A 27,610-nucleotide genomic window follows, 5' to 3' on the forward strand; every position below is an offset into this window, starting at 1 on the left:
ATTGTCAGTGGTCCTGATCTTTAGCTTTCCATTAGACCAGGGGTCCCCAGTCTATAGCCCATGGGCCACATGTAGCCCCCTGAGGCTATCTGCCCCACCAGCACACTTCTGGAAGGGGCAACTCTTTCATTGGTGGTCAGTGAAAGGAGAACTGTATGTGGCAGTGCCACAAAGTGCAACATCACTCATGTACAGTATTACTTCCAGTGACATAATCCTTGGTGTGGTGCCTTAGAACATGGCAAAGCGCAAAGGATTATGTGGCTACACAATGGAAGATATAAGTATGGTGAGCAGCAATCTAGGGGAGAGGATTTTAGACTGTGTATTCTGCTGCCTGGATAGCGTTAGGATTAGGGTTAGGGCTAGGGTCAGGTTTTTATAGTCTGGACTTGCAATGGTCTGAGAGACAATGAACTGGCCCCCTGTGTAAAAAGTTGGGGGATCCCTGCATTAGACTTTGATGACTCTAGAAAAGAGAATGTGGCTAATAATTTCTACAATTCTGCCTCATTTAAATCCACTCACAAGTCAAAACATCATCCTCTGATGTCCTTGATCCTCTTCAAAAATGAATGACAAGCAAAACCAATATATTACAAATGAAGAAACTAAGGTAAATAGAGATTATATAACCTGCCCAAGGCAACATAACTAATAAGTGTCTGACATCTTATTTGGACTAAAATCTTCCTGAGTTTAGGCCCAGAGATCTATCCACTATGTCATTCATTAATTCTACCTATGAATAATAATTTACACAATGTTTTAATATTTGAAAAGCACTTTGCATAGGTTGTCTTATGATTTTAAAATGATTGAGAGGATATATACTGAGAAGAGGATTTAAGTTTATTTGACTCTAACTTAAAATACAGGAATTATGCAATCTAGGTCAAGGACAAAATATATCTACCAAAGTGCTTTTAAACTGTTTTTGCTTGGACTCATTAAATCTAAATGAAATGAGATTAAACTGAAATGGAAGGTGAAAAGAGAAAACTGTTTATGTATATCTATAAGATGAAAGACAGCAAAAGATGCAGAATAGTCAGCATTTTATCACTAATAATGGTCTAAATTTCAGAAGGAAAAACAGAAAGTAAAGGAGTTAACAATAAAATAAATAGTCTCAGATTTCCTTGCAAATATATACATAGTAAAACAAAATTGAAGTTCAAATTCTAGCAGAAGGAGATATGTTTAAGTTAAGAGAGTAAGAAAGAAATAAAAGGGAAAAAACTGGTGAATAGCCTTTATTTTCAGCTGATATTCACATTATAATCATTTTAAAACGATATTAAGAAATCCTATAGCATATTAGATTGATACTACCTTTCCTCTATCCTTCATCATCTCCTATGAAAATCTCTTAGGAGAACATGGTCAAATATATGGCCATTGGGAGTAGCTGGATGGTTCAGTAGAGAGGGAAAAAGTCCTGAAGCTTGAAGATCCTAGGTTCAAATTTGGTTTCCTAGTCATGTGAGCCTGGGCAAAACACAATCCCAATTGCTTACCCTTACCACTCTTCTGCCTTGAAACTGATATTTAGTATTAAGTCTAAGACAGAAAATAAGGGTTTTATTTTAAAAAGCTACATAGAATTGATTAGATATCCACATTAGAGGGAATCTCCATGTAGATGAAATGAGACATGTCTTTATATATTTGTAGTAACGGTAATATCTCTAATACTTCATGGTGTAGGGATCATGGATATAACAACAGTCTAGAAAGCAAACAATATTTAAATGGGCAGAGATATGTAGAGGCATGTATGGGAAGAGATGAAGTAGCATTGTATGTGAAGAAAAAACATACAATAAAATCATGGAATCAAAAGGGGAACATGGTGAAGTCAGTTTGGTAAAGACCAACAAAGGTAGAAAGTCAGTCAGCCAAAAATATTTATTAGTTATTGTGCTTATCCCTGAGAATTCAACTATAAGCAAAAATGAAGGAAAATCCATGACCTCATTTGTAATGGGGAAAACATGAAAAAAAATAACCAACTAATAATGTGTGTGCATTGGGGGGAAGAGAAGATACCTGGTATGGTGATATGATGGTGAAGTAAAGAGGAGTACATCTAGGTCAGAAATGAAGAGATGATATGTGGGTCCCCCGTAAATGGAGGATCCTGAAGGAGCCATTAATACTCTAAGGAGGAGGGAACTACAGGGACCCTGTTTGCTGTAGTAAAAATAGGAAACATGGAATATCTCTGAACTTGATCTTAGAACTTATCATAAAAAGAGAAAATTTGGTTATAATATGGTTCTTTCTCCATTACTACTTTTTGAAGATGATTCACTGAGTCATGATATTTAAGAATAATTGACTCAGGCTTCTTCAAAATTAAATATTTCTTAAGCACTTACTGTGTTAGGCACTGTACTTCTCTAAAAAAATATAAGGGCCAAGCTTTGAATAGCTTTTAATAAAACCAAATAGAAGGTTTTATATTTAATCCTGAATATAAGTGATAGCCACTTGAATTTATTGTAGAGAGGGTAGAAATGGTCAGAGTCAATTGGACTCATGCATTTAATTCCAGTTTCATACTTGTGTAGCTTCAGAATCTTTCAAGGAATCCATCTGCTCCAGTGAATCATGTAGCCTTTTCTGGAGAGGAATTGATTAGTAATAAAACTGCCAATGATGGAATTATATTTCAACTGAAAGAATTTTCCAAATAAATCAGAGACAAAGAGAGAAAGGGAGAGGGAGAGGGAGGGATGGAGGGAGGGAGGGAGGGAGAGAGAGAGAGAAACAGACAGACAGACAGACAGACATAGAGTCAGAGACAGAGACAGAGAGAGTTCTAACACAAGCCAAGATTTGGAGTTGAGGAATAATCTGGAGCACAGCCATGATGAGGAGTAAACCTGTACCTTGCCTTTCATTAAGCCTTTCAATTGTATGGGTAACAAAAAAGGCCAAGGAGAATGGGTTTTCTGTCTCTCTTCTTCACTCCCCAATAATTCACATTTTTGAGGAATAGATTTAGGGATTATAGATCCATGAGCAAATTGAAACTCATGATAAAGGGAGAGTTGAGTTAATCATTTAAAAAATTGTATTTTACCTTTATGTGTTATGCTGTCTTTCTGTCTCTCTTTGTTTATTTGTCTCTGTCTCTTGTATAAAAGAAAATTCTGGTTTGGTTGGTATAATGTGCTTTCCTGGTATGTTTCTACCATTTATGTAAGAGATCTAGACATATGATTTATTCTTATGCTCAAAGAACTGTTGTGGAAAACAGATTAGACTTGTTCTGCTTGGCCCAATAGGGCAGAATTGGAAGCCAGGTTTGAAAGTTGTAGAGAGGTCGATTTTGACTCTAAATAAACAGAAAACAGACACAGAAAGAAATGGAAATTACCTCCAATCTCAAAATTTCTGAACAATCAGAGCTATCCACAAGCAAAATGGACTTCCTTATAAGTAGACCCCCCCCCCCCATTTTTGAAACCTTCAAACTAAAGCTAAATTGTCATATGTTACATAGATAGTATAGATGATTTGGGTGTTGATCTAAGTGAGATGCAGACTTCCCTTCTAGCTGAGAATCTGTGATTATGAGTTCCATCAAAGGCATTTATGAAAGAAAATATCCTTTAATTTGACAACTAAATAAATTTGATCTAGAAGACACTTGAGAGAATGACTACAGAATTCCATTATGCCATTTCTACAGTCACTTTTCAAACTATAACCACACTTTAAAGAGCATAAAAACAGGGGGAAAGTAAAGTACTTGAATTAAGATTCATTAATATTCCATGCAGGCTCAGTAGTCAACAATCACTTTTTATTTGGATGCATTTAGCCTTCAATATAGTTTTAATGTGCACGAATGTACCTAAATGGGTCTGTAGATAGCACAGGGGGAAGTTAATTTCAGTATTTGCTACAGAAGAAAATCAAGGAATGTCCAATTAGATGATTATTAAAATACTTTAATTTCTCTGCAATCATTCCATCCTCCAAGTACATAAGATGATCTCTGAATAATGGCCTCATCTTACCACTTTGACATTTTTTTCTAAGCAGTTAAAACCATTGCCTCTTTTTCCTATGCCTCCCATCACAGTGGGAAAATACTATTTGCAAATAAATAGCATGTCCTTTAAACCTCTATTGCTATTGCAATTTGGGATAAGGAAATAAAGAACTTTATCTCAAAAAATATTAATGGGGCTCTACCCGATCTTATTTCAGATAAATCCCCATTACTAGCCTGGGGCTTTCCGGTTTTCTCTTAGAATACTTTTTAAAAAACATGATTATCTTTTATCTTAGTGATAGATTCATCTGTCAAGTAGCATTCCTGATGACAGGATGTACATTGAGAACCTTAAAAAAAATAGATCAAGGGAAATAACATTGACTTTTGAGCAAGGCCCTTCCCCCCCCCCCCCATAACAATCTGTATTCTCTTTGCCTAATTTATCTCTTCTCTTTTCTCCATTTGAATTGCTTTAAGACTGTGGAGTTTTAAAGAACTTTGCCAAAAATCATGGTTGCCAGTCTTTTGGAAAAAAAATGAATTGTATACATTTGCAGGTTGGAGGGACCAGTGAAAAGCAGATAGAAAATAACATTAGGAAGAAGAACAGAAAGAGATTTCTGATCCTGACTCTCTCATTAAGTAGCTTTCTTTCCATGGTGAAACCCCTGAAGGTCTCTGGATTCAGGAGCAAAATCTGGAAATAATAGTATTTTCCTTGACCAAAGGGAGGGAATTTGGATCAGATAGCAGCTTTAGATGTCTGAATCTGTAGGAGCTTATAATGTCTCAGGAGTTTCAATTCCTTCCTTAAAGTATGCAGATATATGCAAAGAAAAAAATGGGCCAGCATCCTGAATATTTGTATCTAAACTCCCTGAAGAACCTGTGATTTTAGAAGCATGAGGATAAAATGCCTTTTAGGGAGATAAATGTATGATGAAGATGATAAATCCCAGATAATTGATGCAAAGAGAGATTGAATGACTTACCCACAGTCATTTAGTTAGTAATTAGGATTTGAATTAGAATTCAGATCTTCTTGACTTTTGTCCCAGGACTCTATCCAGGACAATGTCTATGTCATACTATCTGATACAAATGTTTGTAATTATGAACTGCCAATCATCAGATCACACATTTATGTATTAAGGTTTAAAAATAATGTGATAAGAAATCAATATGAATTTTTAATCTGACAGGAGTGAATTCCAATGAAATATTTTCAAGAATTTTGCATGCAAATGAATGTAGTAATAACAAAAGATTATTCTTTATTTCCAAAGCTACTTAAGAGATGCTCTAAGTTATAGATTTTCTCCCTGTCTCTGAATATGATTTTAAAATAATTTGAATGGTATACATTTAAGTGGAATAAAATAAATTTGATTATACATATATAATAAATATGTTACATATGTGTGTGAAGATATATAGATGTAGATATATACACCCTCTGTGTGTATTTTAACGTGTATCATAACAAACTCTTCAATAAGCAAGTGGTTGTCCATAATTCTTTCTAGTTAGGTCAAAGGATTAGGGTTCATTTTCAACTAACGGAGCTCTAAATTTCTCTGTAACTTCTAAGATATTGTTTCTCCCTTTTAAATACATCTTGCTGAAATAAATGTAATTTTAATTTAATTTAAAATGAAGTAAGGGAAGAAGGGAAGAAGGGGAAGGCCGGAAAGAAGGAAGGGAAGAAGGGAGGGATATATATATATATATATATATATATATATATATATATATATATATATATATAATTATATATGTGTGTGTGTGTATGCATATAACCATTTGAAAGGAGGAAAGGAGAGGAAGAGACAGAAAGAGACAGAGATACAGAGAGAACAGAGACACAGAAAGAGAGAGAAGAGAGACACATAGAGAGAGGGACAGAAAGAGAGATAGAAAGAGAGAAAGAGAGATAGAGAGACAGAGACAGAGAGACAGACAGACAGAGACAGAGAGATAGGAGACAGAGAGAGACAGAGACAGAAAAATAGAGACAGAAAGACAGAGAGATAGAGAGACAGAGAGAGACAGAGACAGAAAGAGACAGAGACAGACAGACCGACAGAGACAGAGAGAGAGGACAAAAAGACAGAGAGAGACAGAGAGAGAAATAGAGACAAAAAGACAGAGAGAGACAGAGAGAGAGAGAGAGAGACAGAGAAAGAGAGACAGAAAGAGACAGAGACAGACCGACAGAGACAGAAAGATACAGACAGAGACAGAGAGAGAAATAGAGACAAAAAGACAGAGAGGGAGACAGAGAGAGACAGAGAGAGAGAGAGAGAGAGAGAGAGAGAGAGAGAGAGAGAGAGAGAGAGAGAGAGAGAGAGAGAGAGAGACAGAGACAGAAAGAAACAGAGACAGACAGACTGACAGAGACAGAGAGATAGAGACAGAGAGAGACAGAGAGAGAGGACAAAAAGACAGAGAGAGACAGACAGACAGACAAAGAAGAGAGAGAGAGAGAGAGAGAGAGAGAGAGAGAGAGAGAGAGAGAGAGAGAGAGAGAGAGAGAGAGAGAGAGAGAGAGAGAGAGAGAGTCCAAAGTAACATAGTATTGGGCTATAGGGAACCACAAAGGGAAGTGAGATTAAGGATGGATTAAAGTCTGCCTGCCACTAAGCAGCAGAAGTATTCCTTGTAACTGAGATACAAAATGGCTCAATTCAATTCCCCCACAGAACAATGAGAGAATGAATCTGATGGGAGAGCAAATGGAAACAGCTGTGTTTTACTGCAGCACAGACAGTCGGCACATTTTGCTGCTGATTTATAATGAAAACAGAAATTGTAAGTGACAGGCTGAAGGTAGTTTATAAGGTAAACATTTGGAAGCCTTGGAGGGGCCTCTGCCTGCTGAAAGGGAAGCCCTATGATTTCAAGGGTTTTCCTTCATGTATAATCCTTGAAGTTCTATATGGAAATCTGGTAACCTCTTAGTGATTCCCAATGGAGTCAAATTGGACAAATAATTCAAGTTAGTCTTGTTCAACAGAGGATGAAGTGAAATGATCCATGGGCTCTTTCTTGCAAGAGATGCATTGGAATTCAGAGCACATTTTTCTATGTGACCTTGTCCAATTTTTGGCTACCTGACTTTTTCTTGGAATGAAGTTAGGGATGTTTTCCATGTATTTTCACAAAGATAATGCACATTCTGAAGGAATACTAGTCAAGAATGAATCATGCCTGTTCTAGCTACTGTCTGACATTTAGGATGGAATTATCAGGTTCTTATAAAACTCTAGGTGGTTCCATCATTCTAATACTGGACTTCGCATAAGAAACACAACTTCAAACCCCCATGCTAAATTTAGGAGTAAAGAAAGCATGCTAGTTAACTGTGAGAACATGGCAATCTCTTAATTTATCTGACCTTCGAGCTTCTTAATCTTATTTTTTTTTTAATCAGGAAGTGGGTATAATAGCAATTGCCTAACACATTTGTGTGTTTTCAAGGTGCTTTGTATACTTTAAAGTGACAAATGAGTATCAGTTATTCATCAAATAATTAGGATTGATGCATTAAGCAGCAACTATTTGTCAGTCATTGTGCCAACCACTGGGGATAGAGATATTAAAATCAAATCACTCAAGGAGTTAATATTCTATGATGGGAGATAAAATAAACTATAACTACTAAATATCATCAGATAGTTATATAAATTTCAATCTTAATATATCCTATGAATTGATGTTTTTACATATGCCATATTAAGATGCATAAGAGATAGAAACACAAGTCTCACTGCCTGCATATATATATATATATATATATATATATGTTTGTGACCTTATCACTTAAACTCTGAGTACCTCAGGCAACTCTATAAAATTCTAAATTATGTATGAAATTTTTGGTCTGGAAAATATATCTGGACATGATATATTATCTGTATGAGCTGGGAAATTTATTTAATAACACAAGTCATCAGTTTTCACTTCTAGAAAACAGCATTAATAATAACTAAGATAGTTAAATAATTTGGGTAATTCCCAGGATCAAATGAAGATGCATTTAAAATGTTTTGACAATTTGGATGAGTTATGTAAATATTGACAATGGATATTCAAAAAAGTATATGAACTCATTTTACCCTCACAACAGCTTTATTATATATATATATATATATAAATATATATATATATATATATAATACTGGTATAATCATTATTATCCACACTTAATAGATAAAGAAACTGAGCCTGTGAACTATTAATTGATTTGCCAATCGTCAAAAAATTAGATTTTGCAGCACAATTTGAAAAAAGGCCTTTGGGGGGGGGGACTCATAGGCTTTCATCTTGAGGCATGTTATAGCTGAGTACTTCTGTTTTGGCTGCATTTTCTTAGTAAAGATGCCTTTTAAAACAGAGACAGAGAGGTAAGGTGGGAAGGAGAAATACAGACAGAGTTAGAGATAGAAAGATAGTAAAAGAAATACAGAGATACAGAAAAATATAAAAGCAAAAGCCAGACACAGACAGAGACAGGCATGAAGACACAGACAATAAAAGAAACCCAGAGAACACAGAGGCACAGAGAAAGAGACAGAAGCAGAGCAAGACAGAGAAAAATAGAGCTGGAGAGACAGAGACAAAGAAGCAAAAAAAAATGTCAAAGGAATCACAGAGAGATACAGAGAAATAGAGAAAGAGGCAGAGTAAGACAGAGATTTTTCAGTCCTCTTTTTGTCCTTTGTCTCTGAAAATCCCTTCTCAGGGAATAACTTTTCTGTCTATTGAAGTAGCAGCATCTTTGGATGCACTAAAGTAAAAGCTTCCTGTGTTTGTAAACTGATAATGATGAGTAAAATCATTTTTTCAGGGTATATTCAGTAGCATAAAACAATGTATCATGCTAGTAGTTCATCACATGTATCATAGAATTAGAGAATATCAAGCAAGGTTTTCAGAAGTAATCTTGTCCAACCAGCCTGTTACTAATCAGAATCTCTTTTCTATAGCATCCCTAAACCCTCCCCCCCAAAAAAGTGGTCATGTATATTTTCTTTCAAGAATACTAGCGACATAAGACATACTATCTTTTTTCCCTTCATTGTACTTTGTGACAACTCTCATTGTTATATATGTACTCTAAATTCTCACATGTTCCTTTCCTTCCCCATCCCTAAGGTGGTAAGCAATTATACACACACACACACACATATATATATATATATATACATACATACATATATACACACATATATATGTATGTGATATGTAATATATTTGTATATTAGTCATATAGTGGAAAAAGTCATAGATTTTTTTAAAGAGAAAAACAGTATTCAAATTGCATTCAGACTCTATCAGTTCTTTTTCTGGAAGTGGATCATTTTCCAACGTGTCTTTCAGAATTATTTTTGGATCATAATATTGCTGAGAATAGCTAAGTTATTCACAGTTGATCATTATACAATATTTTTATTATTGTGTATGATGTTCTGGATTTGCTCACTTCACTTTGTATCAGTTCATGTAAATCTCCAGATTTTTCTGATATCATCTATGTCATTTTTTTATAGCACAATAGTACCCCATTACAAACATATAGTACAGCTTGTTGAGCCATCTTGTAACTGAGGACATCATCTTACTTTCCAATTTTTTTTTTCTACAACAAAAAGACCTGCTATAAATATTTTTATACAAAGAGGTCCTTTCTTCTTTTGTTTCATTTTCATCACTTCAGGATACAGATCTGGTACTAGTATAGCTGGATCAAAGAACATGCAGTTTTATAGCCCTTTGGATATAGTTCCAAATTGTTTTCCAGAATGGTTAGATAAGTCTATATACAACTCTACCATGAATGTTTTGGTGTCCCAATTTTCCCAAATCCCCTCCACTATTTGTCTTTTCCCTTTTCTGTAACATTAGCCAGTACAATAAGTATGTCTCAGAGAGAAAACTCTAAGTTTTAAAAGGACTGTATTTATATTGAATCAAAACCATTTTTTCTACAACTTTTCTAAATAGTTGGAATTACATCACTTTAAAGTTTCTAAAGCATTTTTTTAAAAAAAGAATCACATTTTGTACTCACAAAAATCCTGGAAGTTAGTTGCTATTTTTTCCCAGAGACCAAATTTGACCTCAGGTCTTCCTAATTCCAGGTCCAACACTTTATCCACTGTTGCCACTTAGGAACTTTTAACCCATTTTTTACAATTTTGTTTTTGGGGACAAGCAGACCAAGTATAATTCCTCTTCCAAATAAGTCTGATTCACTCAATTTCAAAATTAGCAGGTAGGCCTTTTGAGTGATCAAGAGAAGTGGGGGGGAAAAGGAAATTAGGAAGCAAAGCAACATTCATTGAGTTTTTAGGGTAGAATGGTAGGAATCACAGAAGGGGTTGAGTTAATATCAAAGCCAGGAAGATGTTCAAATCCATCTTTTGACACATATCCTCTAAGCTCCTTCAGAAAGTTACCATTTCTTAATGCTCCAGACAATTTTAAAATAATTACTTACATAGAAAATGTATACATGAATTGGCAGATGGAGTTTCCTCCCTGTTTATTTTCTGTATATACCAATGAAATCATATGTCTACTTTTTATAACTGTTATTCCTACATGAAAAAATGAATTACTATATTCTCAATGCTAATAAAAAATTAAGGGCACATGTATAGTGACAAAGAGAAGGCCTTAGGAAATAGGAACACAGTATTCATAGTTAAAGATTTTATAGAAAGTTAATTTATAGATTTAGAATTTAGTATGTGAAGTAAAAATGAACAGAAAGTACATTTTCCTGGAAAGAATTACTAGGATGTTAGTATATACCTACATATGCAGATAGCTAAATAATTCCTTCTAAAAGTTGAATATATGATACATAGCAGAAATAGAATTAATCTATTTTAATATAAAATAGATCTACTTAAATAAATCATATATTACGATTTATTACTATTTGTATATGCTGTATCACTTTAGACCTAGATATGTAGATATAGTGAGATCTAGAAACAATTATACATATATGTATAAATATAGATAGATCTACCTATCGCTATCTCTACCACTATATCTGCCTTTAGCTATATCTATTTATATCTGTATTTGAAAAGGTGGATGGATAGACAGACAGATAGATAGATAGATAGATAGATAGATAGATAGATAGATAGACAGATAGACAGACAGACAGAGATAGATAGATAGATAGATAGATAGATAGATAGATAGATAGATAGATGGATAGACGTATAGACGGACAGACAGACAGATAGACAGACAGATAGATGGATAGAAAGACACAGATAGATAATAGGGAGATAGATATACAGACAGATAGATGAACAGATAGATAGATGTACAGATAGACAAACAGATAGATAGATAGATAGATAGATAGATAGATAGATAGATATCACTTTGGAGTCATAATGTACTTTTAGTATTAATTGCTTCAGTATATGTGTAAATATATATAAACTATGTATATGTGTGTATTGCATATATTTTAATTTTATATATATGATGGTATATATTATGTAGATATATGTGTATAAAATGCATGAGTATATATTTATGTGTGTGACTGGTGGTGGTGGTGATGGTGGTACTGCATATTTATTTCAGTCACATTGGAGCATTCATGACCTTGATGCATTTGGGGTTTTCTTGGCAAAAAATATTGGAGTGGTTTGCAATTCCTTTATACTACATGCATACATACACACATATATGCATACACATATGCACATGCAAATGTTTGCCATATGTATATTTATAGATACATGATTATGTATGTACAAATATGTGTGTATGTATAGTCATTTGAATACCCGATAAGGGTAGGATAGATACTCTCATTTTGTGGATGAAATAATTGATGTATAGAGTGGCTAAAAAACTTCCACATGACTATATGCCTAGTAGATATGGGCAACTAGACAGAAATGCTGTTTTTATTTATTGCAAGATGATGTTGAATTAATTTTTCCCATTATTTGCTAAATGAAAGATCAAGGAGGGTGCTCTACAGATATGCTGAATACAAACCCATTTACCATTCGTAATGCATTACATTCCATTTGCGGATCCTGTTCAGCATAGCACATTTATAACAGCCATGTGTTTGATGTCAGAGACTGTGTTTGAGATCTAGCTTCTCCATTTACTAAGTATTGGACTGGCTTCCCGTTTCCTTTTCCATCTCATTTTACAGATGAGAAAACTGAAGGAAACAGTTAAGTGACTTGCTCAGTTTTTCATAGCTAGTAAATGTGTGTCCAGATTTGATCTCAGGAGGATGTCTCCCTGATCCTGGCTTAACACTCTACGTTCTCTGCTACCTAACTGCTGAAAGAATAATGTGTAATCATTAATTTTAGCTGTAGAATATATAAGAAAATGTTTCTCTCCTCCCCATAGAAAGAGGGTGAAGCACTGAGCTATAGTCACTTGTTTGGTTATGTTGTTCTCTCTCTGTTAACATGTGAAGGCTTATTTAGGTGGAAATAGAGGGTGAAAAAGGTTGCAATAAATCCAGAAATGATTGTTATGTCAAAAACCAAAGGGATCAAAAATGTTGAAACAGTTTTTTAAAACAATAAAATAAAATGACTGGTTCAAAATAGGGAATTTCTAGTACATCTTAAAGTCCTAAAGGGCTTAATCAATAGACTTCTTTCACAAAATAGTTTATAACCCAGGCTAAAGCAGTTGCATTTATAATAAAAATACTATTTTGATAGATATTATTATTCCAAATATTCATAATCTCCAAGCTAACTGGAATTAAATCTTTCAAAGTAAAGGTACCTTGAAGAGGTTATTAAAATCATGTGGGTACAGGTTGAAGTTATTATCATCTCTTTTGTCTTAATTGCTATTGATTCCAGGGAACCTAGAGAGACTGAGCCAAGGGGCAAATACTTTTATATAAATGCAGTAGGAGTTATTTTATATACATCTAGAAGAGTCTGTAGAATAGTTAAAATAGAAAAAGAATAGAGGATTGGTGCCCTTTCGGGGGAATTTTTCTGTCAGAATCCCATCAAAAAAGAAATGATGACCAGATCTTATGCTGTACTATAAAGCAGTGGTCATCAAAACAATTTGATATTGGCTAAGAAAAGGAAGGAAAGATCATGGAAATAGACTTGGGGTAAGTGACCTCAGCAAGATAGTGTACAATAAACACAAAGATCCCAGCTTTGGAGACAAAAAACCACTATTTGACAAAAATTTCTGGGAAAATTGGAAAACATTATGGGAGAAATTAGTTTTAGATCATCACACATCATACATCAAGATACATTCAAAATGGGTGAATGACTTAAATATAAAGAAGGAAACAATAAGTAAAATACATGAACATATAAGAATATACTTGTCAGATCAATGAGAAAGGAAAAAAAAAATTTAAGACAAAGCAAATAATTTTGATTACATTAAATTAAAAAGGTTTTATACAAACAAAACCAATGCAATCAAAATTAGAAGGGAAGCAACAAATTGGGGGAAAGTCTTTATAACAAAAACCTCTGACAAAGGTTTAATTACTCAAATATATAAGTAGGTAAATCAATTGTACCAAAAAATCAAGCCATTCCCCACTTGATAAATGGGCAAGGGACATGAATAGGCAGTTTTCAGATAACGAAATAAAAACTATCAATCAGCACATGAAAAGTATTCTAAATCTCTTATAATTAGAGAAATGCAAATCAAATATCTCTGAAGGACCACCCCATAACTAATAGTTTGGCTAATATGACATGACAGTTCATTTCAATTGTAGAATGGCTGAATAAATTGTGGTATCTTTTGGTTATGGAATACTATTTTGCTAAAAGGAATAATAAACTGGAGGAATTCTATGTGAACTGGAACAACCTCCAGGAATTAATGCAGAGTGAAAGGAGCAGAACCAGGAGAACATTGCACACGGAGACAGATACTGTTAATTTTAAATGTAGTTGGACTCTGAATATTTATATAGGTGGTCACCAGAGATTTAATTTCTAAATCCTCAAATGAATTACTAAAGTAAATGGAATTTATGGTCATTTATTTACAATAGAGGGAAGATATTAAGGAAGAGAGAAAAGGGGAGAGAGAGAGAGAGAGAGAGAGAGAGAGAGAGAGAGAGAGAGAGAGAGAGAGAGAGAGAGAGAGAGAGGAGGGATGGAGGGAGGGAGGGAGAGGGAGAGGGAGGGAGGAGGGAGGGAGGTCTGGCTTCCACTTATATCAGCTAGAAATTTTAAGACCCCAGGGGAAAAGAGTCTCAAGATAATGGGCCTTTCCTGAAGTCTTCATGCCTCCAAAAAGGCAGATTCACTAAGTCAGCCTTTCACTCACCAAGGCTGACCTTCTAAAAAGAAAGCAGTCTGAGGTCTCCTGCATGAGTTCCTCCAGGGTCGAGTTCCTCTTCAAGTCTCTCCTCAAGTGTCTTTCCACCAGTCTTTTCTCCAAGTCAGAGTTCTTCCATCTAACTGGAATTGAATTGAATATCTTCTTCTGGCCTCTGGTCTTCTTTTTAAAGATCTTTTTCTCTTGTGTCACCTCCCCTAAAGTTCATGTCTACCAATCACAGCAGACTCTGCTCTAGGACTGCCCACAATGCAATTAGGTGATTTTAATTCATTACTCACTATGGCACATGTGGGTCACAGACCTCCAACCTCATGATTAAGTGGGAGATTTACATCCTTGGTGATCAGATCTAACAGGAGAAGATCTTCCCACTCAACTTCAAGTACTGTGTTTACATTTTGGGGGATTAAACCAACAAATAGAAATATGATTATAATTTAATCTTCAAAATCAAGGAAGAGATAAGTACCTTCATTTTTACAGTCAGGGAAGAACTAAATTCAATCTTCACAACACACTGTGGTACATTGGAATGTAATGGACTTCTCTCTTAGCAGCAATGTGATGATCCAAGACATTTCGGAGGGACTTATGAGAAAGAATGCTTTCCATATTCAGAGGAAGAACTATGGGAATAGAAACACAGAAGAAAAACAATTTCTTGATCACATGGTTCGATGGGGATATGATTGGGGATGTAGACTCTTGTCATATCACTAATATGGAAATAGATCTTGATGAGACCCAGTGATTGACCCAGTAAAACCCAGTGGAATTGCATGTTGGTTATGGGAGGGGAGTGGGAGGAGAGGAGAGAAAGAAAATTAATCCTTTAGCTGTGGAAAAATGTTCTAAATTAATTAATAAATAAATGAACGTAATTAAAAAACAGAAAAAGATGATGGCAGTGGTAGTGGTTGTGGTGGTGGTGGTAGTGAGGATTATTATTATTTTAATGATGGTTACCATTAAAATATTAATAATACTACTTATGATTGTTGATATTTATAGAACACTTTGCAAAATACTCTATAATTGTTATTACATTTGATCCTCAAAACAGTTGTGTATACAATACTATTCAGTATGCATTTTAGTGGATAGAGTTCTGGACTGGAGTCAGGAAGACATTTTAATTCTGGCCTTAGACAGTTACTCTATACAACTCAGTTAACCTTGGTTTTCCCAGTTATAAAATGAGATAATAATATTTTGCATATAAAGAAATGGAGATTAAATGAAGTTAACCGAGTTTCCCCAGTTACAAAGGGATACAATATTTGAGGTAGAAATGAAACTTAGGATTCGTTATTTATGTTTTCAATATATTATATCACCAAAGAGGAAATCTGCCAAAAATTCCATATAAAAAGAATAACCTCTCTATCTTACTCCAAAACTATGGAGATAAACAAATAGGGGAATTTGTTGTTACTCTTAGTAACAACGTATCAGTCTATGAAATGCCACAAAATGAATTTATTACATAGATATACCCTTAAACTATTTCCAGGCAAAGACAATGAATATCTGAGGAAAGATTCCCCCAAGCACTGGGTACTAATGTCATGACTCCATTCTTTTTCCGCAGCCAGTGCAGTGATCTTAGGACTGCAAGATATTAGAGAGTAACTAGGGTTTCCTGGGAAACTGGGAAGAGAAAGGTGTATCTTCCAAGTTCTGCTCTATCCTTTAGCCTGCCCCTTCATCCTCAGAAGTCCCTATTTTGGAACCCTAGGTGAGTGGAAGGGATACACTGAACACTTGAGCAGCTTTACTTTTAAACATACAATTCTTTATAATATAACATTAATTCTAGTAAGATACACTTTTCTAAAAACAATAGTCATGAAATAACCCTTAAAATGCAAGACACAAAATAAAATTGGTAACATGTACAACATTTTTTTCCTCTCTTGTCTCCAGTGAAAGATTATATTAGGTGGTTGTGGGATGCTAACCCCCTCTTTCCCATAAGTTCAATGTATCAAACTTTGTATTATACTTTCTGTTTTCTAGGAATGTGTTCCCCATGGAAGTTGAGAATTATCTTATATGTATGTCAAAACATTGGTGAATATATGTATGTAGTTTTATATGTATGCATGTATTTCTACAGACACACATACATACATATACATAAACCTACTATCTGGTAACCTGAATTAATGTCTCACTTGTCAACTAGACACCATGGCGTAATGTAGACACAGCCTGAAAGTTGTTCACATTTTGTTTTACAAGATGACAAGATCTCATCATTGCAGATGTCAAATAATTGAACATCTGTCTCCTTACAGCCAATTCCCTTCCGTATTTCCTGTATCTGTCAAAAAGGATGCCAACTAGAGTTTGTCCTTTTGGCAACAAATAGTCTCTCATATATGGTGCAGCTGATGAGCTCTAACTGAGCCATGGGTTGTATTATCATCGATGTGTGTTACCCAGGAATTCCCTGCTAATGACAAGATGTTTCTTTTAATTTTCATTGTGTTTTTCAATAAACTTTGCATCAGAAAACTAAGCACTAGAGTTGATATTAGTGAATTCTCTAAAATACGAAGCTTTTCTGACCCATAAATACTTCAGGCTTGGTAGAGGTGTTTTGTAAAGGATTTAGTGTTTTACAAAATTCATCATTTTTTGAGTGTTTTAATTTATAAAGTAACATTTATTTTTCTCCCCCGTAATTCTGTCTTGACACAATATCCCGCTGAAGGAACAAGAAGACAACTTGGCACAGTAAGATAAATATTGCAGTGGGGAAATGTCAGCTTTTTAAATGAAAACCACTGGAGCTGAAAAATCTACTCCCTGTGTGATAACAGGTGAGAGAGACTACATATCATGGCAGGTGAATGGATGGTTCAAAAAATCTCTCCTAAAATTGACAGTGTTTCTAGAAATTCTAAGGATTAAGAAAGGCCAGGAGCAAAACCAGAATTTTCTTCATTTCAGGAATTCAGCTGGGTCTGATCTCAGGTTCAACTCAGACTAAGATATATGATTTATGTTAAAAAGTAAAAAAAAATTCAAATTTTCTCCTCTATAAGTGCAAGATGGGGAGATATGACTAGGTGGGCTTTTGTCTAAAAATGATCTGGACTTTTAGGTGGACTGCGAGCCTAATATATGTCAATTATGATATATTACAACTGAAAAAGGTAGTGTGGACCTCAGGAGTATTAGATATAGATTATTATTATATATTAGATATAGGAGGAAAAATAATTCCTCAGTAAGCTGTCCTTGTTAGTGATCAACTAGAGGTGCCACATTTCATAAAGGATGTTGAAGTTTTGAAGACATATTGTCAAGTGGAGGATGACTAATGTGGTGAAGACACTTCAGATCGTTATGAGAATCTGTTGAACATACTAGGGAGTTTAACCTTGAAGAAAGAAGACTTAGGGAAAACCAGGATTATTATGTTTAATTTTTTCAAAAGCATTATATTATATGGAATTTTTACTCTGCTTTGTTCCAGGGGACAAAACAAAAAACAAAGGGCAGAAGGTGCAAAAAGGCAAATTTAGACTTGACTTAAAGATAATATTTCCTAACAATTAAAGTCCTACAAAAGTTTAATGTATTGTCATGGGCAGAATTAGGTTTTCTTTCTAGAGATGTCTTTAAAAACAAACAAACAAACAACTTGGAATATTATTCTAATTTATTGCAGAGAGAATATTTCATTAGACAAAAGTTTTCTAAAAAGTCCATCTGGGTTTCTCTGATATAGTGGTAATCAGGGGTGTTTGGGTAAATGTTAAAAAGGCAGGTGTCCAAATATGCACAACAAAATTTTTACATTTAATCTTCTTTAATATCTTTTCCTTCACATCATTAAGTTTGGACAATCAACAAAATAGTGAATCAGTCAGAATAGGATAGCATTTGTCAATTTCTAAAGTGTAAATGCCAAATGTGAAAATTTAACAATTGATTGTCTTTTCTTCTTTCAAGCTATTTCCTATAGTTATCTCATCAACTCCCATTGATTAAAGTATCATCTGTACATTGTAAATGGAGACCTGGGACCAGTCTGGCCTCAGATATGCAGCTAGGTGAACTTGGGCAAGTCACATAAATATTTGCCTCAGTTTCCTTACCTGTACAATGAGGTAGAAAATGAAATTGTAAACTACTCAGGAATATTCTTCCCAGAATAAATATGTTCTTCATGATTTGAAAATATTTGAAATTATTGTACAACAACAAAAATGCTGATGAGTCTCAAGTTGACTTATGCTGCTTCACCTGCATTGTCTATGAGTCACACATCTGTATTTACCTATCAGACACCTCTAAATTTATATTTTATATACATCTTAAATGCAACATATCCACAGATTAACTCCTTAACTTTTCTCCAAACTCTCTCCTATTCTAATATCACTCTTATTGTCAGTATGACCACTAGCCTCTTGGACGCCTAGGCTTGCAATTCAGTTGTTGTATCCTTGACTCCTCATCCATTTAGTAGATACTTAATAAATATTTATTGACTGACTGACTTTAAAGTTCCTTTCCCATCTTCTTTCTTGATATCAAGTATGTAGATTTTTAAAAATATTTTCTCCCACATGTTCTAGAGCTGAGTGGTGCCTCAAGAGGTCTAAGTCGATCATTTTATAGATTAGGAAACTGAGGACAATGAAGGTTAGTTTTGACTTTACAAAAGTCAGGCAGTGAATAGGAAATAGAGGTAGGGTTTGAATCCAGATCCTCTGACTCCAGAGCTAATGTTCTTTATAGTCTCATATCTCCACCTCTGGATTTTTTAATGTATTTTGGATGAGTACACACTGGTTCTTTGAAAGGCTCGTAATCTGATTTGTATTGGAATATGAATCAAGATAGATTTAGAAACTAGAAAATAACTACAATGGATTGGAATCAGAGAAGGCTTGTACAAAGCAGGTAAGCTTTCTGTGAAATGGGCTTTCTTCAGAGACCTTTAATTATTAAGAAAATAAATTGAAAGTAAACTTTCCAAGAGAACATGGATTACATAGGAAAGTAGATTATTTATAAATTGTATCTGTGATTTTCTTAGAATAGAGAGTTCCTTTTAAGGCAGACCTACTCTGAATTGGAAAATCTGAGAGACTGACCTTCACCTTTAAGAGGTGAAGAGTGTTGGCACACAACTAGTATGTTAAAGGCAGGGATTGAATCTCAGTCACCAGAAGAATCTCATTCTATAGACATGAAATCAGGCAAAGCAGTAGACACCAAGTGGAATGGGATCCTTTAGAGTCCAGTTTCTATTCTTTGTACAGGAAGACATTGGCAGGAGACAATAAGAAGAGAGCTGAGGATGAGGGAGGTGCTATAAATAAGTTTTGAATTAACAACATGGTGGTGAGTTTAGAAGTGATAAGTTTATCCTGGGTGGCTCATATTGTGCCCTGGTGTTAAAACAAAGGAGAGGAGGAGATAGAAAGAAGAGTGGTTTTCCTTCTTTCTAAAAACTATTAGAGACTGAATCCTCTAAATGAAACTTTTGGAGAACCCAGGGTCACCTTTAAATCATGATCAGGTAGGTCCAAGAGAAGGAAAAAGAACAAGAAAGGAAGAAAGGAATATAGGAAGGAAGAAAGGAAGGAAGGAATGAGAAAGAAAGGAAGGGAGGAAGGAAGGAAGGAAGGAAGGAAGGGACAGGGGATGGAAAGGAGAAAGAAAAAAGCAGGAAGAAAAGAAAATTAAAGAATTTTCATATAATAGCATGTATTGAGGATCCCACTATACAATATCTATGCTATATTGGTTAACAAAAAAGAAGAAAAAGGTTGCAGCCTTTTTACCTCAAGAGGGAAGTAGAGCACAGAAGAAATAGATCTTATCCTTCCATTCTGCTTCTCTAGAAGTTTGAGTGATTCCCCACAGCCGTTAGGTCAGAATTTGTGTGTGTGTATGTATGTGTGTGTGTGTGTGGGTATTTGTGTGTTTGTGTGTATACACGTGCCTGCATACAAGGCATGCCTTTCTGATGGGCCATATGAGAATAAGTTAATAAATTAGTTCAATAAATGCACACAGTACAAATGAAACTCATTAAATCAAAACATAATTTATCTATCAATCTATTAATCTCTATATCTTTCTATCTATCTATCTACCTACTTATCTCTATTTAATCCCAAGCTCATGAATGTAAATGTCTCTGTTTGGTAATTAAAGTCCATCATTTGTTCCCAGTCTATATTTTTTCCTCTTCCTGTAGTCAAACAGGCCTCCTTCCTACTTCCCACCAATACTATTCCATTTCTCACTTCTCCATCTCTGTAGCAACTACCACCCATGGCTACAATGCTTTTTCTTCTCACTTCTGCCACCTGGAATCCAAAGTTCACCTTAAGTCTCAGTTTAGCTGCCATTTTATTCAAAGAGCTTTTCATTATTTCCCCAGGTTTTAAGATCCCTTATCTCAACTCAGTATAGGATCCTGGATCAAGAACTGAAAGAGGGGAAGGCAGAGTCAAGATGACTACTTAGACTCAACAAAAGTCCAGTCCTCTGTGAAAACCATTCCACACCAACCAAAAACAAAGTGCTTTGAGGGGACAGAAAACCAACTCTAACAACAGGACAGAGCTGGGGAACCCTCCTGCTGGATTCAACTTTTTATGTTTCTGGATTTAACTTTTTTTTTTTAATTACCCTTTAGATATGCCCAAAAAAGCCTGCATTCTTGAACTCTCCTGTTTAAGGAAAAGGAAGAAGGAAGGTCCACACTTACTGTGCTGAATCTCCAGTGATCACAGGAATCTCTCAGAGTGCAGGCTCCATCCAAGAGGGAGTGACTTGCTGTGCCAGCAAGTTCAGGATGCTGACCACAGTAGGCAGGAAGGCAGCTGGAGGAGAGGCATACAGAGGGAATAGCATCCTAGTCTCAGACCAAGCTCTCCATTTGACCCACCCAACCCTGTTCTCAAGGTCTTGGCTTCAGGGCACATCCAGCTCTGCAGATAAGCTCCACCCTGGCTTAATCTTACCAATAGGACAGATAAGAAGTCTTCAGAGGGCAGGGAAACTCAGTCTCCAACACTCCTCCCCACTGACTACACTGAGAGCCTTGCTGATTAAACTCTCAGGATGAAGACTGCAACCACCTCAGAATACCTTGATAATAGGGCAGGAATCACAGCTCCTTTCAGCCTCCACACCTGTACCTATACCTACACCTTCAGCTTCACTTGCCAGATGGGGAAGATCTGGCTTCAGGGCTCATTAATACTCCATTGCAGACAGCTGGGTAGCTCAGTGGACTGAGAGTCAGGCATAGAAACTGGAGGTCCTGGGTTCAAATCAGGCCTCAGACACTTCCCAGCTGTGTGACCCTGGGCAATTCACTTAACCCCCATTGCCTAGCCCTTACCACTCTTCTGCCTTGGAACCAATATACAATATTGATTCCAAGACAGAAGGTAAGGGTTTAAAAATACAGCATGAGCCTAATCTAATCAATCAGCAGAGGAAAGAAGTCCCTTCAGGACAGAATAGCCCAAACTCACAGATCCAGCAAATAAACAGAGGAGCAAGACTACAGCCTATGATGGGGGGGGGGGGGGGGGAGAAGGAAAAGATATATGTCAACAACAACAACAACAACAAAACAGAAAAGAAATTACAATCAACAGCTTATGTCCAGTTAATGAAAAACAAACAAATGGAACAGAGGAGGAACATGGAATACCAAGCAAAAAATTTCAGCGAATTGGACTCATACTTTGGCAGGACTCAAACACAATTCAAAAACAATTAAGAGAGACAATTGAGATAAGAACTTAAAAAGCAAAATAAATCAGCTGGAAACAGAGGTACATGAACTAAAACAAGAAAATAGTGTCTTGAATGCCAGAATTGACAATCTTGAAAATAAGGCAAAGAAGGTGAAATATGACATACAAAGAAAATCAGACCAAAAAGAGAAGGATGACCAAAAAGCCAGGGATGTAATTCAGTCTTTAAAAATTAGAATCAAAACTACTAGAAACAAATGATTTTATAAGGCAGCAGGAGTCTATAAAACAAAATAAAAAGAATGAAAAAAATTGAGGAAAATATGGCACACCTCATTGACAAAATTACAGACCTAGAAATTACATCCAGGAGAGGCAGTTTAAGAATTATTGGACTACCAGAAAATCATGACAAAAGAAAAAAGTGTGAACATCATTCTATAGGAAATTATCCAATGATTCTGACATTCTCAAACAAAAGGGAAAAGTGGAGATTAAAAGAAACCCCAGATTGCTTCCTGCATTTAATTCCCAACTGATAATACCCAGGAATATTATAGCCATATTCAAGAACTACCAGACCAAAGAAAAAAGATTATAAGCTGATGAGAAAAAGTCATTCAGATATCATGGAACTACAGTTAGGATAACACAGGACCTGACTACATAAACATTCAAGGAAGAGAAGGCATGGCATATGATAGTCCAGAAAACAAAGGAATTGGGTCAACCAAGAATCAACTACCCAGAAAAACTGACTATATTCTTGTAGGGGAAAGTATGGCCAATTAATAAAATAGAAGACTTCCAAGCCTTCATAAAGAAAAGACCAGACATAAACAGAAAATGTGTTGCCCAAACACAGAACTCAAAAGAGCCACCAAAAGGTAATTAAGAAAGGAGGGAAAATAGAACAACTTTGTTTATGGGACTCACTAAGTTCAAATGATTTGTATTCCTATAAGAAAAGATGATATTGTTTGTTCTTAAAAATTGTTATCATCATAAGGGTAGCTAGAAGAATTATACTTAAAGGAAACAGTGTCAAACTGTATAGGATAAAATGTATAATATATACATATATGTGTATACATACATATATCATATATATATATATGCACACACTAGTGGTAAAAAAAAAGGATAATACAAAGAGAAATGGGAAAAGAGACAAAAGGGGATAAATTTATATTCCATAAAGAAATGTAAGGGGGTGGGGGGAAGAAGACCAATACAATGGAAGGGTGAAAGAGATTTGAGACAGGTAATACTTAATTCTTACCACTCATTGAAATTGACTCAAAGAAGGAAGAATAATCAGATCCATTGGAGCAGGAAATTGTATTGTGCCCTATAGAGAAATAGAAGGGTAATAAACAGACTGTTGGGGAGGGAAACAATCCAAGGGAGAGAGAGGATGGGGTATAATTTAATAGGTAGTATAGTAAGAGGGGAATCAATAAAAGGGGAGGTGCTGGGAAGGGAAGTAACGTTAGGGAGGGGAAAGGGGGGGAACTGACTAAAAGTGAAAAGTTGAAGGGGAGAGAAATAAGGATAAGAGAAAAAGCAGAATCTAAGGAGGAAGTAAAAATGGAGGAAAATACACAAACAATAATCATAACTGTGAATGTGAATGGGGTGAACTCACCAATAAAAAGGAAGTAGATAGCAAAATGGATTAAAAACCAGAATACTATCAAATGTTGTCTACAAGAAACATACTTGAGGCAGGTAGATATACACAGAGTAAATGATACAGGATAGAGCAGAATTTACTGGGCTGCAACTAAGACAGAGAAGAAAAGAGTAGCAGTTATGATCTCAGACAAAGCTAAAACAAAAATAGATCTCATTAAAAGAGATAAGGAAGGTAATTGCATCTTGATTAAAGGAAGTATAAAGAAATATCAATACTCAACATATATGCACTGAATGGTATAGCCATAAGATTTCTAAAGGATAAACTAAAAAAGCTTAAGGAGGAAATAGAAAGTAAAACCATTCTAATGAGGGACCTTAACCTTCCTCTATCAGAACTAGATAAAATTGAATGAAAAATAAATGAGAAAGAAGTAAGGGAAGTGAATGAAATATTATAAAAATTAGAACTAATAGTTATTTGGAGAAAAATAAATAGGGATAAAAAGAATACACCTTCTTTTCAGAAGCACATGGCACATATATAAAGATTGGCCATGCACTGGGTCATAAAAATATTGCAAGCAAATGTAGGAAAGCAGAAATAATAAATGCATTTTTCAGTCCATAATGCAATAAAAATCATAATCTATAGGGGCTTGTGTAAAGGCAGATTTAAAACTAATTGGAAACTAAATAATCTATTTCTTCAAAACTTGTTGGTCAAAGAATAGATCAAAGAAACAATTACTGATTTCATTGAAGAGAATGATAATGTAGAAACAAATTATTAAAATCTGTTGGATGCAGCCAAAGTAGTACACAGGGGAAAATGTATATCCCTGAGTGCATATATCAACAAATTAGAAAGGGAAGAGGTCAATGAATTGGGCATGCAAGTTAAAAAATGAGAAAGAGAACAAATTAAAAATCCCATAATAAACACTAAATTGGAAATAATAAAAATGAAAGGAGAAATTTTTTTAATTGAAAGCAAAAGAACTATTGAATTAATAAATAAGATTAGCAGCTGGTACTTAAAAAATGAATAAAATAGATAAATTATTCATTAATCTAATAAAAAAAGAAAACCAAATTAACAGTATGAAAGATGAAAAGTACAGTCTAACTTCTAACAAAAAGGAAATTAAGGTAATTATTAAAAACTCTTTTGCCCAATTATATGGCAATAAATATGGCAATCTAGGTAAAATGCATGAATATTTACAAAAATATAACGTTTAGATTAACAGAAGAGGAAATGGAATACTTAAACAATCCCATCTCAGAAAATGAAATTTTATCACCTGGTTCAATGGGGATATCATTGGAGATGTAGACTCTAAAGGACCACTCTAATGTAAATATTAATGATATGTAAATAGGTCTTGATAAATGATACATGTAAAAGTCAGTGGAATTTCTTGTTGGCTACAGGAGAGGAGATGGGAGGAGAGGAGGGAAAGAGCATGAATCATGTAACCATGTAAAAATATACCAAAAAAAAAAAAAGAATTGAAAGAAACCTCAGAGATCACCTTGCCCAACTTTATATCTCAAAACAAATTTTCTCTAAAATATATTTGATATTGTTATCTGTCTCATTTTGAAAACTTCCACTGAAGGAGTATCCACAATATATTGAACTAGTCCATTCAAGTTAAGGAACCTTCTTAAAGATTAGTAATTTTTTTCTTTGTATCAAATCTAAATTTGCTAAATTTGATCTAAAATCAATGCTAAATATTATAAAATGCCTCTCATACCCATTGCTCCTGGTACTCCCTTAGAGGACAAAGCTAATCTGTCTTCCAGAAAATAATCCATAAGTCTTTTATTATTCAAGTAAACATCTCGAGTTACTTCATCTGATAGACATTTGACATGAACTTGGGGTCCTTCACTGTAATTTGTTTTTTAGGCTAATGAGTGGAATTGTTGTAGCCCAAGGAACTGCAAGAACCTTATGAGATGGCCTGATGTTGTTTAGAGTAAAGTTTCCTAAGAAAGTCAAAGGTTACAAGTTCTCAAATAATTATTTATCATAATACCCAGATTTTGGGAACATTTTTTTTAAAGCTAGAAAATAAGACAGAGCTGAGAAGCCTCAAATGTAAATTAAAAACACTAGATTATCTTCTCTGTTTCTTGGAAAGGTGGGAGAATAAGCATACAGCATAAACTGATTGGCAGATATGTTAATTTTGTTAGATCATTTTACTAATTTCATGGCAATTTTTTGTTGTTACAAAGGATGACTCAATACAGGAAACAAATATATGTATGTGTACATGTATATGTATATATAAAGCTATGTATATATATAGGTACATGTATATGTATAATTATATATACATGTATATATATATATATATATGAAAGGAAAAAGATAAGTTAAAATAGTTTTTTTTTTCATTTGAGAAGTTAGAGGATAAAGTTAATTCCCCATAGCTTAGGGCCCAGCTATCAACAGGTTCTTTTTATATTTATATTTAGCTCTTTCTTCCTTGCATATTTATAAAAGCATCAGTGTCCAGATTCTGCTTATGTAGTCCCCTTAATGGAAAATTTCCCCATCGATGACAGCAGCTGTAGCCAAATGTTATCTATTCCTTTCTCATATCCTAACTGGTGATTCATCCCAAACACAGCACAGTATATAGAAAAGAAAAATGCTCTGAGATGGGTTGGAGGATGGTTAGCAAACAGCATTACAATTCAGAAAATGCTTTTACTGCCTGTTTTCTATCAGTTTCTGCAAAAAATACCTATGGAGGAGGCTTACTACATGGAGGTATAATCTTAAACCACAACACAATGGAAAAACACTACAGCATAATATTCAATAAAGCAATATTGAATCCTTTTTTCGGCTATAGTCATATACTTTTCTGTCTGGTGTGTATCATTGATTTTAATTCGTTCTTTGGGCTAAAAACTAGTAACAGCCTTGTGTCCTCTGACTGTCAGTAGTTTTTTTGTTTGTATATATATTTCTGGACTTCTATAAAGTAATTCAAAGAACTCATAGAAAAAGAAACTTACTTTTAGAAGAATAAATGAGAAATTCAAAGATAAGAGAACAATAACCTAGGATAACTACATTTTAGGTACAGTAGGAAAAAAGAACCAGTTATATAAATTAAACCAAACTAAACTAAACAAAATCCTTAACCAGCTGATTCAGTGCTATTATAGAAGTTGATCACCAGATATACCAGAAATAAGCATAGGATTTAGAGTTTGGAGACACATTAGGGATCATTTATTCTAACCGTGGCATTTTAAAGAAGGGTAAAAATGAGAATTCTAGAAGTCTCATAGCATTTGAGTTAAATTTCACATATATCTACATTTTTTAACATTCTTCTATTCTTCCCTTTCATTCATTCCATATATCTAATTAATTATCAGTTCTTATAATTTTTACCTTAACATCTCTTGCATTCATGCCTTTTTTCCTCTGTGATTGTTATATTAGCTCAAGCCCTCACTATCTTTTAGACCCATGTTGGCAAAGGTGTGGCACAAGAGCCAGGGTGGCATGGAGGGGGTTTCTTTCTTCCCCCTCTTCCCAGTACCTGAGGACATTTTTTTGCATGCATTATCCCTCTATCCAGCCACCCAATGTGAGCACTTCCTCCCTCTGCTCTCTGGGGTAATTTGGGGGGCTCACAGGCAGTTGAAAGTTGCAGTTTGGTCATGTGATCTCAAAAATGTTCACCAATACTGCTATAGACCATTGCACTAGCTTCCTGATTATTTTTTTCCTAATTCTACCCTCTCCTCCCCAAATCATCATTTGCCCAGTTACAAAGTGATATTCTTAAAGCATAGGTCTTATCTT

Source organism: Monodelphis domestica, chromosome 6, assembly GCF_027887165.1.
Source record: "Monodelphis domestica isolate mMonDom1 chromosome 6, mMonDom1.pri, whole genome shotgun sequence".
In the NCBI taxonomy this organism is placed as follows: domain Eukaryota; kingdom Metazoa; phylum Chordata; class Mammalia; order Didelphimorphia; family Didelphidae; genus Monodelphis; species Monodelphis domestica.